Here is a 13,993-nt window from a genome sequence, read left to right as displayed (position 1 = left end):
AACGCCGTTTACCTTCCCGCTAGTAAGCAGTCCCTATTTATCTACTTGCACCCGGGAGTGCTTTCGAACTGCTAGGTTGGCAGGCGCTGGGACCGAACAACGGGAGCGCACCCCGCCGCAGGGATTTGAACCGCCGACCTTTCGATCAGCAAGCCCTAGGCACTGAGGCTTTTACCCACAGCACCACATGCGTCCCATCAAGGAAGATATTTTAATGCAAATATGGGCGAGAGGTATTGAGTTATTGCTTGCTAGCCCCCAGCCCCCACTTGGGCAAAATGCCCTGCCTGGTGTTGCCATCATGATGTGTAAATTTACAGGGCCAACGCTGGCCAGAAACCCTAAAAAGTCCCAACAAAGCTGCTGCCGGGCCAGCTTCCTGCATACCAGCTTAAGGTTCTATTGCTCAGGGAATTTCCATTTGAAATGTGGAGCTGCGCAAGTGGTCGAGCTTGTCAACATCCTTCTCAGGAGTAATGTATGGAAGTGAGAGCTGCACCATAAAGAAGGCTGATTGCCAAAAGAATTGATGCTTTTCAATTATGGTGTGGGGAGAGTCCCATGGACTGCAAGAAGATCAAAACTATCCATTCTTAAGGAAATCAGCCCTGAGTGCTCACTGGAAGGACAGATCCTGAAGCTGAGGCTCCAATACTTTGGCCACCTCATGAGAAGAGAAGACTCCCTGGAAAAGACTCTGATGTTGGGAAAGATTGGGGGCACAAGGAGAAGGGGGTGACAGAGGACAAGATGGTTGGACAGTATTCTCGAAGCCACTAACATGAGTTTGACCAAACTGCGGGAGACAGTGGAAGACAGGAGTGCTTGGCGTGCTCTGGTCCATGGGGTCACGAAGAATTGGACACGACTAAAGGACTAAACAACAACAAATTGTATTGTATTGATGTAGCCTAGAATAGCATTGGCCTTTTCTGATGTTGAGTCATGCTAAGCTTGTGGTCCACCAAGACCCCGAGATCCTTTTCACATCTACTGCTAGCAAGCCAGATGTCCCCCATCTTATATTTGTGCACCTGGTTCTTCCTGCCTAAGTGCAGAACCTTACATTGATCTCTAGTGAAATTCATTTTTTTAGCTTGGATTTTTTACTTCCCCAATCTGATAACGGTCGTTCTGAATTCTGATTCCATCTCCCACAGCATTAGCTGCCCTTACCAGTAAACTGATGACACACAACTCTAATTCTCCACAACACCTGAACCAGGAGGAACTGTGAAGGCTCTGAATTTGTGTCTGAATGCAACAGAGGACTACATGAGAGTGAGTAAACTTTACTTGAATACTGGGAAGATGGAGGCTATTTGGGTGACTCCCTTATTCAGGAGATAGGCAAGTTCTCTGTTTGGGATAAGGTTGCACTGCTTCTGAAGTGTGTAGCTTGCAGGTACTCTTGGATATGTCTTTGTCGTTAGAAGTCATAGTGCCCTCTGTGGCTGGGATTGCCTGCTACCAGCAGGCGCCTTCTGTTTTTGAAAGCTGCACCACCTTGGGTGGGTGGATGGGGGACATCAGTCTGTTCCAAATATAGATAGAAAGCTGGTTGTGGGTGTGAGGGTAGAATTTAAACCGAACCCAATTAATGAGAGCTGATAATTTAAATAAAGTTGAAAGAGGATGGTTTCTGTGATCTGGTACATTGGTGGGAGATAGAGGCTATCAAAGAAGTGAGGTGTGTCAAGGAACAACAAGGTAAGGAACAACGCACAGGAGTGGAATGTTCCTGAAATTATTAAAGTTGGATTCAGTTAACAGAAAAATGGAGGGGTGTGTGTAGGATGAAATACTACAATTGAATGCACGAAGTAGCCTATAAAAAGGAAACCCAACAACAGCTTCCAGAATATTATTTGATAAAGCTGAAAACACCTTTTGTGACCATCACAGACATCTTTTCCTTTCTTTTTGGGATTGTGAGTATGCTATCTCAGGTTGGAAGCGAATATCCTTTCCCTTGAAGTGGGAAATGGAATCCCAAGTCCCAGGTGCGCAGGAGAATTTGTCACAAAAGATTTAGTGATAGCAATGGACAGGAATGGATTTAGAAAAAGATTAGACTTACTCATGGTGAATAAGTCAATAAATGATTAGAGGTGGCCCAAGGCATCGTACTGCCCGAGACAAGCAAAAGAGTGCTCCTCTCAAATATGCTACATGAGGCAGTTGCTTTATTTTATCTAATACAGGGGTACCTCAGGTTACAGATGCTTCAGGTTACAGACGCTTCAGGTTACAGACTCTGCTAACCCAGAAATAGTACCTTGGGTTAAGAACTTTGCTTCGGGATGAGAACAGAAATTGTGCAGCAGCAGCGGGAGACCCCATTAGCTGGAGTGGTACCTCAGGTTAAGAACAGTTTCAGGTTAAGAATGGACCTCCAGAACGAATTAAGTTCTTAACCCGAGCTACCACTGTAGTAGCTCCAACAAGGGCCATGATGGCTGCATATGCCCTCCACAGACAGAAAAACACCTTATTTATTCTCCTGCTTTTAGTTGTCATTTCTGTTCTGCTCTTCATTCACTGTTGTATTTTTATCCATGCTATTTTTGTCAGGTGCCCTCGTAGGGTGAATACTGAAATCCTTGCCTCATAAGGAATTGCTACATCCACTCAGCCAGCACCGTTAGACACAAAGCTACAAGCGAGAGATAAAGGGAAGAGTAAAGCCGGAAGAGAAGATGATGAATGTTCTCCTTTGCACTGCCACTGCTGCCATGCTTTTCATCATGGCTGAGGCTCAGACTGCTAGCATGCCTTTTGAGGAAGAATTAGGTGCCACTCCTGAAGCCTTGCCTTTGGCTATGTGGCTAGTAACAAAGACTGCCAAGTTGTCTAAAACGCTGTGTAATCTGCATGGCACATGTGATACCGATTGGAGTCATCTGCCTCAGGAACATTTGCTTATCCCAGAGATCCATAGTGAAAGTAAATGCTCCCCCTCTACATTTGAGAAGGAAGGATGCCTGGAACTCATTGCAGAAGGACTTTTTTCATTTAGGATATTTTTGGAATACCTGCAGGAAACCTTATTTCCCATGAAACCGGAGGTAACTCAGTACTTGTGGCCAGCAACAGAGTTTCTGGCCAATACCTTGAAGTCACAGCTGAAGAATCCTGATTGCATGCAACCTATACCTTACGCCATTGACGATGATCTTGTTCATAAGCTAGCAATGCATACTGGTTGGACACCTACAATTCTCAGGCACACCATACTTAGAAGGTACCTGATGTTTATGGATACAGCTGCAAGTGCAATTCGGTCCATAAACACATCATAGATAACAGTAAATCATCTGCATCAACTGGCATTTAGAAGAGGACAACCATTTGGAGAGAAAAAATGACCTTGAGTTTACCAGGAAAAAAATGTTTGAGAAGCCGCACTGCAGCCCACAGCTGACCACATCCTAATCTCCCCCGTGGGCCAAGATTGAGAGGTGGAAAGGAGTACAGGTATAACAATCAATCAGATCATCAGTTAGAACCCATTTAAAGTCTCTGCAGCCCTAAAGCACACCTAAAAGTGGATAATTTGTGGAGAAAACCTCGAAGATGCCTAGAATACTTGCTCAACTGAAGAGAAAGCAGCAGGTGCTTAAAGTGCTTTGAATGCAAACTTCAGTCATTGGAAAGAAAGAAAAATAGAGGCTCGCAGAGAAAACTGGCAAAACCACTTTTCCTAATGGAAGCACTTGACTAACTTTAAGTTAGCTTCAGAACCAAACAAAATATAGAAATATTGTTATACTTGAGCTACAAGTGGCAACTGCATGTTTATTTATTATATGCCCCATTAAGTCATCAGAACCCCCAAGCAGGTTACATAAAACATCCATTGTGTACCAAAAAAAAAGAGAAATTAAAAAGAAGTTTTCAAAATGTTAAAACCAGCAGTTTCGAAAACAAGAAAGCACAGCATATTGTTCTACCTGGAACAAGTGATATTTAGCCAAGAGCCGAAACAGCAGTCATTCATTTATTATGGTAGGTCCTATGGCCTGCCCATGCTGATTTTTAAATTCAGAGAAACAACCAGCAAATAACTATTTCCTTCCTTTTTACAGTCTCAAGAGAAAAGGACTGATCCATTTTGTGATTCAAATCACTCTTGAAATACTGGTATATATACTGCCTAGTTTCAAAAATCAGAGAAAAACTTATAAAAAATAGGAAATTATCAATGCACAACATGAAGATTATAAACAATTGCTTCTCCACAGAACCATGTCTCAAGATTTATGATGATTATGAATAACCTTTGTAGGTAAACGAATAAGAGAGAGAGAAAAATAAGGTAAATTTGGATGAAGAGTGTCACATGTATAGGCTTGTATGATAAGATTGTTATAAGGTCTCCTAGGATATTATTGTGAGGACAGGAATTGAATGTTATTGATAATAAAAACAAACATTGACATAAATTTCTTTAAAATCAATGTGATTTCTTGTTCTACTATTTCTCTCTTCCTTCCTTCCTTCCTTCCTTCCTTCCTTCCTTCCTTCCTTCCTTCTTTTGGTAATTGCTTTAAGGTTTAACAGTACACATTCTCAAACAATTAATCACCCAGATGCATGGATCATGTTAGAATCATAGAATCATAGAGTTGGAAGAGACCACAAGGGCCATCGAGTCCAACCCCCTGCCAAGCAGGAAACACCATCAGAGCACTCCTGACATATGGTTGTCAAGCCTCTGCTTAAAGACCTCCAAAGAAGGAGACTCCACCACACTCCTTGGCAGCAAATTCCACTGTCGAACAGCTCTTACTGTCAGGAAGTTCTTCCTAATGTTTAGGTGGAATCTTCTTTCTTGTAGTTTGGATCCACTGCTCGGTGTCCGCTCTCTCTGGAGCAGCAGAAAACAACCTTTCTCCCTGTTAATTACTGTTAATCACTTACAAGCAAGATGAAAAAGCAGAAAGTTAGAAACAAGAAACTACAGGTTTCATAAGGAAGAGCAGGCATTAATAAGTGGAAAGTCTGCTGATTGCATATGGCAGAATTCCCTCTAACATTTAGAACCAGCAAGAATTTCTAGGACAAAAGAATGCCTGTTTTGTCACTGGGCAGAATGTTACAAGCAGATGGTACTCACATAATAAAGATGACTATGAATTGGCATTAATAGGTGCTTTCTGGGAGAAAGTATGGGATATAAAAGTTAAAGCTAAGTATATCTACAAGATTCCAGCTTCTTGCCTGTAGTTAGTTCAAAAACGTCTTCTCCAACCCACCTTCCAAAAGTGCAGTTTGAAAAACGAAATTTTATGCCTGACCAAAAAGAAAGGGCAGAGGAGGGAAAGTGGAAAGCGCTGAATAAAATGTAGGTTTTTGTAAGGGCCTCCAAAGTGTAGTCCATAAGGAACACACAACGGTAAATGGATCCTTTTGTCCATTATTCTGATTTGTAAAAAAACAGAAATAGCAATAAAATGGACACTGTAAGGGCAGGACTACTTAATTTATTTACTTGAAAAAGCTTTTATTAAAACTTTTTTGTAATACAATACAATAAAATGAACTAATCTAATTAAAAACCAAAACTAAGAAAGAGAGAAAAGAAAATGCACCCAGGGGCTTTCCTTCCATCCCTTTACCACCTTCATGTTAATCCAAAACAGAGGCCAGCAATGGAAAGAAAGAAAGAAAGAAAGAAAGAAAGAAAGAAAGAAAGAAAGAAAGAAAGGTAAACAGGACTTCTGGTTTTACACCTGTCATTTTCATAAAAGAAATCATTCAAAACATTCATTCTAATAGGACATCTGAGTGTTCTATTTTCAACGGAGCAATTTTACACCCAAACGTTTCAAGTTCACTTCTTTTCCTTTCCACACAAAAACCCCCCAAAAGCTAATTACTATTATCAACAATGGGGGACACCTGGCTTACTAGCAGTACATGTGAAAAGGATCTAGGGGTCTTGGTGGACCACAAGCTAAACATGAGTCAAAAGTGTGATGCAGCAGCAAAAAGCCAAGATAATGCTATTCTAGGCTGTACCAGCAGAAGTATAGTGTCCAGATCACAGGGAAGGAGTAATACTGCTCTGTTATGCCTTAGTGAGACCACACTTGGTGTTGTTTAGTCCTTTAGTTCAGGGCACCACAATTTAAGAAGGATCATAGGGTCATCTAGTCCAACCCCCTGCAATTCAGGAATCGCAACTAAAGCACCCAACCATTGCTTTAAAAATTCCAAGGAAGGAGAGTCCACAACCTCCTGAGGGAGATTGTTTCACTGTTGAACAGCTCTTACTGTCAGAAATTTTTTCCATATGTTTAGTCGGAATCTCCTTTCTTGTAACTTGAAGCCATTGGTTCGAGTTCTACCCTCCAGAGCAGGAGAAAACAAGCTTGTTCCCTCTTCCATGTGACAGCCCTTAAGATTTTTGAAGATGGCTATCATATCTCTTCCCAATCTCCTCTTTTCTAGGCTAAACGTACCCAACTCATTCAAACATACCCAACTCCTTCCATACCCTTGATCATTTTGGTTGCCCACTCTGAACATGTTCGAGCTTGTCAACAACATCCTTCTCAGTGATGTATGGAAGTGGGAGCTGGCCCACAAAGAAGGCTGATCGCCGAAGAATTGATGCTTTTGAATTATGGTGCTGGAGGAGACTCTTGAGAGTCCCATGGACTGCAAGAAGATCAAACCTATCCATTCTTAAGGAAATCAGCCCTGAGTGCTCACTGGAAGGACAGATCCTGAAGCTGAGGCTCCCTGGAAAAGACTCTGATGTTGGGAAAGATTGGGGGCACAAGGAGAAGGTTGGACAGTGTTCTCAAAGCCACTAACATGAGTTTGACCAAACAGTTTGACCAGACTTCTAGCAAGCCAGTTTGACCAAACAGTTTGACCAGACATCTAGCAAGCCAGATGTCCCCCATCTTATATTTGTGCACCTGGTTCTTCCTGCCTAAGTGCAGAACCTTACATTGGTCCCTAGTGAAATTCATTTTTTTAGCTTGGGTTTTTTTGTTCTAAAATCTGATATGGTCATTCTGAATTCTGATTCCATCTCCCACAGCATTAGCTGCCCTTACCAGTAAGCTGATGATACACAGCTCTAATTCTCCACAGCACTTGAACCAGGAGGAGCTGTGAAGGCTCTGAACTTGTGTCTGAATGCAACAGAGGGCTACATGAGAGTGAATAAACTGTACTTGAATGCTGGGAAGATGGAGGCTCTTTAGTGGCTAGTGGCACCTCAGACCATGTGTACAGGTGTGCTTCACCTTTGGGCCACAGAGCACCAGCCCTTGCAGCCTCCTTCTGAAACTCTTTAGGCCAAATGGGTTTTATTCCAAATGGGTAAAAATCTAGTAAATGGGCTTCCTCCCAAAATCCCTTCAACTGATCAGGAACAACATGCTTGAATACACAAACACACACACAAACACATATATATGCAGACATTGAAAAGAACACCTTATCTCTCAGACCTTATCCTGAATGTTATGGTCTATTAGTAGTGACTTCCTCATGGGATGTTTACAGATTGCCATCTATGGGCAGGGCCTTAAATCAAGTTCTGAAGCACATAATTCAACTTGGCCACAGGGTGTTGGACTGTTGTTGTTGTTGTTGTTGTTGTTTAGTCGTTTAGTTATGTCTGACTCTTTGTGACCCCATGGACCAGAGCATGCCAGGCACTCCTGTCTTCCATTGCCTCCCGCAGTTTGGTCAAACTCATGTTTGTAGCTTCAAGAACACTGACCAACCATCTCATCCTCTGTCGTCCCCTTCTCTTTGTGCCCTCAGTCTTACCCAACATCAGGGTCTTTTCCAGGGAGTCTTCTCTTCTCATGAGGTCACCAAAGTATTGGAGCCTCAGCTTCACAATCTGTCCTTCCAGTGAGCACTCAGGGCTGATTTCCTTCAGAATAGATAGGTTTGAACTTCTTGCAGTCCATGGGACTCTCAAGAGTCTCCTCCAGACCATAATTCAAAAGCATCAATTCTTCTGCAATCAGCCTTCTTTATGGTCCAGCTCTCACTTCCATACATCACTACTGGGAAAACCACAGCTTTAACTATACAGACATTTCTCGGCAATGTGATGTCTCTGCTTTTTAAGATGCTGTCTAGGTTTGTCATTGCTTTTCTCCCAAGAAGCAGGCATCTTTTCATGACTGCTGCCACCATCTGCTTTTGAGTAAATGTAGCTCAAATATTACCCAGTTAACCACATGGCTGAGTTAGGATTTTGAACCTGCTTCTCATGCCTAGCCCATGAAGTCAGGCATCATGTCGCCCATTTATGTCGCATGACATTGAGAACAGTAAATACATTTATGTCATTGTTCTTGCTCCCTCTGTTTTCAGTAACAAGGAGCTGAGAATATGTTTTGCTTCTCTACCTTCAGGTAATAGAGTCGCACGACAGTTGGCTGCTTTGAGGTTTTCTACAATCAAGCAGTATATGAATTATATACAATAAATAAATTCAAAGACCCCTCCTAGATCTGTCCGAATTTCTTTAGTTCCCATATAAACAGCTCTTGGTTGTTTACTTTTACCATACCTCGTCATTTTATTATTGTTATTATTTGAGATTTTGCATGATACCTTCAAAATGTTTGAGACTACAGCTGCTATCTGCTGAGGGTCAGGCAAATATGTCCAAATTTATTCAGTTCCCATATAAACTGCTCTTAGCTTTTTACTTCTAAGATACCTGGCATTCTCTGTAGCAGCTATAGGGTTGCCATACGTTCAGAATTCCCTGGACATGGCCAGAATACAGCAGCCAGAAGCATTGTCTGGCTGAAAATCACTGGAATATCCAGGAAAATCAAGGCACATGGCAACCCATGTCAGAAGTCTTAAAAATAGCTTCTTCTTCTTCTTCTTCTTCTTATTATTATTATTATTATTTTATTATTAGAGATTTTTCATGATACCTTCAAAATGTTTGAGACTGCAGTTGCCATCTGCTGAGGGTCAGGCAAATCTGTCTATATCGGTTCCTTGTTTTTCCAGTCTTCAGTCTGGTCCTCTGCATTTTTGCATCAATTTGACTTCTTTACACACACACCCCACGCATAGATGTGATCAGAAAGATCTCGCCCACAAACTACCTTCTTCAAAACATGCAGACAAGACTTCAAGAGTCTGGATGATGAAATGCATGGTTTTTAATGGACATAAGAGAAAGACAATTCAACATAAAATCAGCTACCCTAATGGCTCAAATGCCTACGGTGTCAGGAGGAAGGGGCCGACAGAGCAAAACCAGCTGGGTCAACAGACACTTAGTCCTTGGATGTAACCCTTTAATCTTGGGGCCGTGGGTTTGAGCCCCATGTTGGGTGAGAGATTCCTATATTGCAAAGGGCTGGACTAGATGACTCTTGTGGCTCGTTTGGGCTCTATAAATCTGTGATTCTATGACTCTGTAACCTTGAAACTATATGTTCTCCTATAGTTCCTTATTTTCTTAGACAGGGCCTGGAAATGAGGCAACATATGAACATATGGCTCTTCCTTATACATATCCCAAAACAGAGCTTTCTTCTGTCTATTTTGGTATTGTCTACTGTCCAGGTTTTCCTACCTGGAGAGACACTGGGGACTGAACCTGAACCCCCCCCCCCTTTTTATATATAGTTTTCTCACCATTTCTTTCTGTGAACTTAGGATCTGCTGTGTAATTCTGTGTCGTAACACAGTCATGTCGCCACAGGTGCCTAACTCGTTCTGCTTCCTGAGGTGATCATATACACAAACTCACTGTTCCCAAGGTGAAGCAATATTGAGGATTCTCACATTCCCTGACTACGTCTTGCTCGTTATGGAGAGAATCTCTTGTGGGAATCTGAAGTAACTATTATTATTATTATTATTATTATTATTATTATTATTATTAATTTATTTCTACTCCACCTATCTGGCTGAGTTTCCCCAGCCACTCTGGGCAGCTTCCAACAGAAGGTCAAAAATACATTAAATACATTTTTATCTGTCTCTAGCCTCCAGATTTTCATAGGATAATAGTGTTAGATTGCTTATTTGGGACATTTGATGCTTCCATTAAACCAAATAATGTGTTCCAAAAATTCATAGATTACAGGGAAATGTAGACAAAAATAGGAGGAGGAGGAGGAGGAGGAGGAGGAGGAGAATTTATTATTTATACCCCACTCATCTGGCTGATAGGTTTACTCAGACATTCTGGACAACTTCCAAAACAAAGTAAAACATAATAAAACATCAAAAACTTCCCAATACAGGACTGCCTTTAGATGTCTTCTAAAAGTCAGATAGTTGTTCATTTCCTTGACAACTGATGGGAGGGCATTCCATAGGGTGGGCACCACTGCCGAGAAGGCCCTCTGCTTGGTTCTTATGACCAGAAAAAAAGAATCTTGCATGTTCATCCATCCTAATTTGGGGGCTTCCAGGTGTTTGTGGACTCCAGCTTCCATTAACTCCAACCAGTATTGCCAAGAGTCAAGAATGATGGGAGCTGCCATCCAAAATACCTGCATTGCACTAGGCTGAGGAGGACTGTCTTGAGTAAGGTGTCATGATTGCAAAGCCTTAGCAATAGATGAAGCCAACATCTAATTCTTCAGTAATAGCTCTTGAGTGCTCACTGGAAGGACAGATTGTGAAGCTGAGGCTCCAATACTTTGGCCACCTCATGAGAAGAGAAGACTCCCTGGAAAAGAACTTGATGTTGGGAAAGATTGAGGGCACAAGGAGAAGGGGATGAAAGAGGACGAGATGGTTGGACAGTGTTTTCAAAGCTACCAGCATGAGTTTGACCAAACTGCAGGAGGCAGTGGAAGACAGGAGTGCCTGGCGTGCTCTGGTCCGGGGGGTCACGAAGAGTCGGACACGGCCAAATGACTAAACAACAACAACAACAACATGTGAAAGATAATGGAAGCCATTAAAAAAATTCAGAATGAGTTGATTTTTATTGACATTGCCAAGAGCAAAAGCATTAAGAATCTAGAAACATCATGTTTTCTTGTTGTTAACAAGCCCATTGCTCTTTTAAAGTTCACATACCGTCTAAAATGTGAAGAACAGAGGTTATAAATACCAGTACAGGTCAGGATTTTATCAATTTTTAATAAAGAAACAACCAATTACTCTGATTAAAAGGTTAATTAAATTGGGAGCGCCTAGCCTGTGGTGGACTGTTACCAGTAAACAGTTGGCTGCACAATACTACACTTAAACAATAGTTAAAGTACAAAAAAGTAAAAGATTTTTATACAATCACTGAAAGTACAAGGAAGTATACAACTTTTATTTGCAGGAGATGTGCTCTCTGTCAAAACTTTGCTAGCGTAAGAACTATGCCATGCAAAAACATGAAAAAGCCAACATTCTCTTCAGTATTTAGACCAGGCCATGGAGATATTCCGGCAGGGTGGGTGCTGTATATTAGCAGGATCACAAACAGAAAAATGCTGATATATTTTCACAAGATTTTTTTCCCCCCACGATGAAATGAAGAGCAAAATGAGAGCTTCCCTTCTCCTCGAATTTCCCACTCTCCGGAACCACAACAGCCACCCTCTTAGAAGCCAGTCCCAAACCTGATCGCTCTATTGCAACAGAATATGAACTCAGTGGGATGGGGAGGGAAGAGTCCTTTGTACCTGACCTCTTTCTTTCTCCCCCCCCCCCCCCACAGAGAGAGACACACATACAGACACAGACACACAGAACCCGCACCCGTTGCTAAAACACAAAGCAAAATTTATGTCTGTGGCTGCCTAGTAACTGTAGCCTTGTATCTTTATCACAGGGAAGTAAGTGGCACTGTGGGCTTGCCGATCATAAGGCTGGTGGTTCGAATCCCCAAACAGGGTGAACTCCCGTTGCTCTGTCCCAGCTCCTGCCAACCTAGTCTTTTGAAAGCATGTCAGTGCAAGTAGATAAATAGGAACCACTGTGGTGGGAAGGTAAATGGCGTTTCCGTACAATCTGGCTTCCGTCACAGTGTCCTGTCTTGCCAGAAGTGGTCTTCTCGTGCTGACCACATGACCTGGAAACCTGTCTGTGGACAAACGGCGGCTCCCTCAGCCTGAAAGTGAGATGAGCGCCGCAACCCCATAGTCGTCTTTGACCTGACTTAACCGTCCAGGAGTCCCTTACTTTTTACCTTTACCTGTATCTTTATGTGAATGAAAGCAACATTATGCCTGAGGTTTTCAGCAGCTGCAGCCTTGAGAGAAAAGGCAACTTTATCATTTCTTACATGTATTGTCTTACCTGGACTAGTATTAACTCTCCAGATTTTCAAACAGGAGTCTCATCTACCTGCAGACACAGAGGGTGAACTTAGGACCTTTCCCTCATACAAACATTGTACTCTACCACTGAAGTGCAGCCTATCTTAAAACCCATTTCAGCTTTACAGCCATTCCCCACTATTCTACCCCAAGATGGTACACAGAGGCAGGCATGTTTTCTTCCCTGCAATTCCTGAAGGAATGGTGGCAGGTCATAATATATGCTCCCATTTGTCCATCTCATCAAGTGTTTCCCTTTCGAGCTGCTCTTACTGAATGAGTGGCTCCCTTATTTGGGAGATAGGCAAGTTCCTTGTTTGGGATAGGGTTGCTCTCCTTCTGAAGTGTGTAGCTTACAGGTACTCTTGGATATGTCTTTGTCATTAGAGGTCATAGTGCCCTCTGTGGCTGGGAGTGCCTGCTACCAGCTCCATCTCATACACCAGCTGTTCCTGGACAAATCTAGCCTGACGACTGTTGTCTATGCACTGGTAGTCTTGAGGCTGCATTACTGCAATGAGCTCAGTGTGGAGCTGCCCTCAGGCCTAATTCAGAAGCTCCAGCTTGTGCAGAATGTGGAGGCCACATCGCAGATGGGAGCATCTGCCCAAGAACATGTGATACCCCTGTTAAAACATCTGCACTGGCTGCCAATGTGAATCAAGTTCAAGGTCCTTGTTTTAATCTACAAAGTCCTGAGTGATGTTGGTCCAGAGTACTTCAAGGATTGCCTGAAAGCTTATAAAATGGTTTGGTCCCTGAGACTGTCATCAGCAGTGTCAGGAGTCATTCCCCAAGTTGGTGATGGGTATTTGGCAGCAATAGGAGAGCGAGCCTTTTGCATCATCAACCCAGTACTGTGGGAAACTCTGTCAACAGAGATTCAGCAGGTGCCTTCTATTTCGACTGAAAACATTTGTTTTCTGTCAGATTTAGGTATGAAATTTAGAATACATCTTCCCAACACAATAGGCTCATTTCTGATTTAAGCATTTTCTCATGGTTTTATTGTATGATGTTACCTATAATTGTTGTAAACGGCCCTGATGTTCTTTAAAAATATATGAACAGTGGTATATACATATGTTCATAAATATACAAATAAACTTTCATCTGCGGAGTCAGAGCAAACACTTTCCTGCTAGGCCTGAGCCATCACAACCTAGGAGAGACATTTAATGCCATAAAATCTTAAGTGGAGCAGACAAAGGGGCGTGTGTGTGTGTGTGTAATTTGAAACTTTTAAAAAACTTAAAACCAACGTCAGCAGGGGGGGGGGGATAAATAATAACACTCCAGAAAACATACCTCCCCTCCTATAAAAACATCACATTTAAAACACTTAGAACAAACAGACATTAAAATCATGATTGTGATGAGCAGACTGAAAATGACTGTAGCTTTGTAATATATTCCGTTTCTCGGGTAATTTACTTCGCACACATCCTCACCAATTTGCCTTCAGGGAAATGACTGTCATGGCAGCAAATTGTGGAACTATCAAACGCATCACCAAGGGCCGCCATTTTGTGATTGTCTATGCCACCCGCAGCAACGGTAAACACTCAGGCATCCTACAGTGGTCATTTTGCGACTATTTCTGTTTTTAACTGATCTGTTAAGCTCACAAAGATCAACATCCTGTCTTAAGTTCATTCTGGCCTATATCTTGGAGGCAAGTACAGATCATAGCTATGTGCCTTACCACC

At 42.3% G+C, this 13,993-nt stretch overlaps 1 long non-coding RNA gene across 1 annotated transcript; it reads left to right on the top strand.

The window, feature by feature from the left end:
* The first annotated feature begins 1,870 nt into the window (after nucleotides 1–1,870).
* Nucleotides 1,871–4,460, top strand: LOC310674004. The gene is made up of 2 exons (XR_014509300.1): nucleotides 1,871–1,931; nucleotides 2,575–4,460. It is a non-coding gene; the product is annotated as an uncharacterized lncRNA (long non-coding RNA).
* The last annotated feature ends 9,533 nt before the right edge of the window (nucleotides 4,461–13,993 follow it).

Source organism: Podarcis tiliguerta (genome assembly GCF_965153285.1).
Source record: "Podarcis tiliguerta genome assembly, chromosome: 3".
NCBI classification, from domain to species: Eukaryota; Metazoa; Chordata; class Lepidosauria; order Squamata; family Lacertidae; genus Podarcis; species Podarcis tiliguerta.
This window is presented reverse-complemented; position numbering and strand designations above follow the sequence as displayed.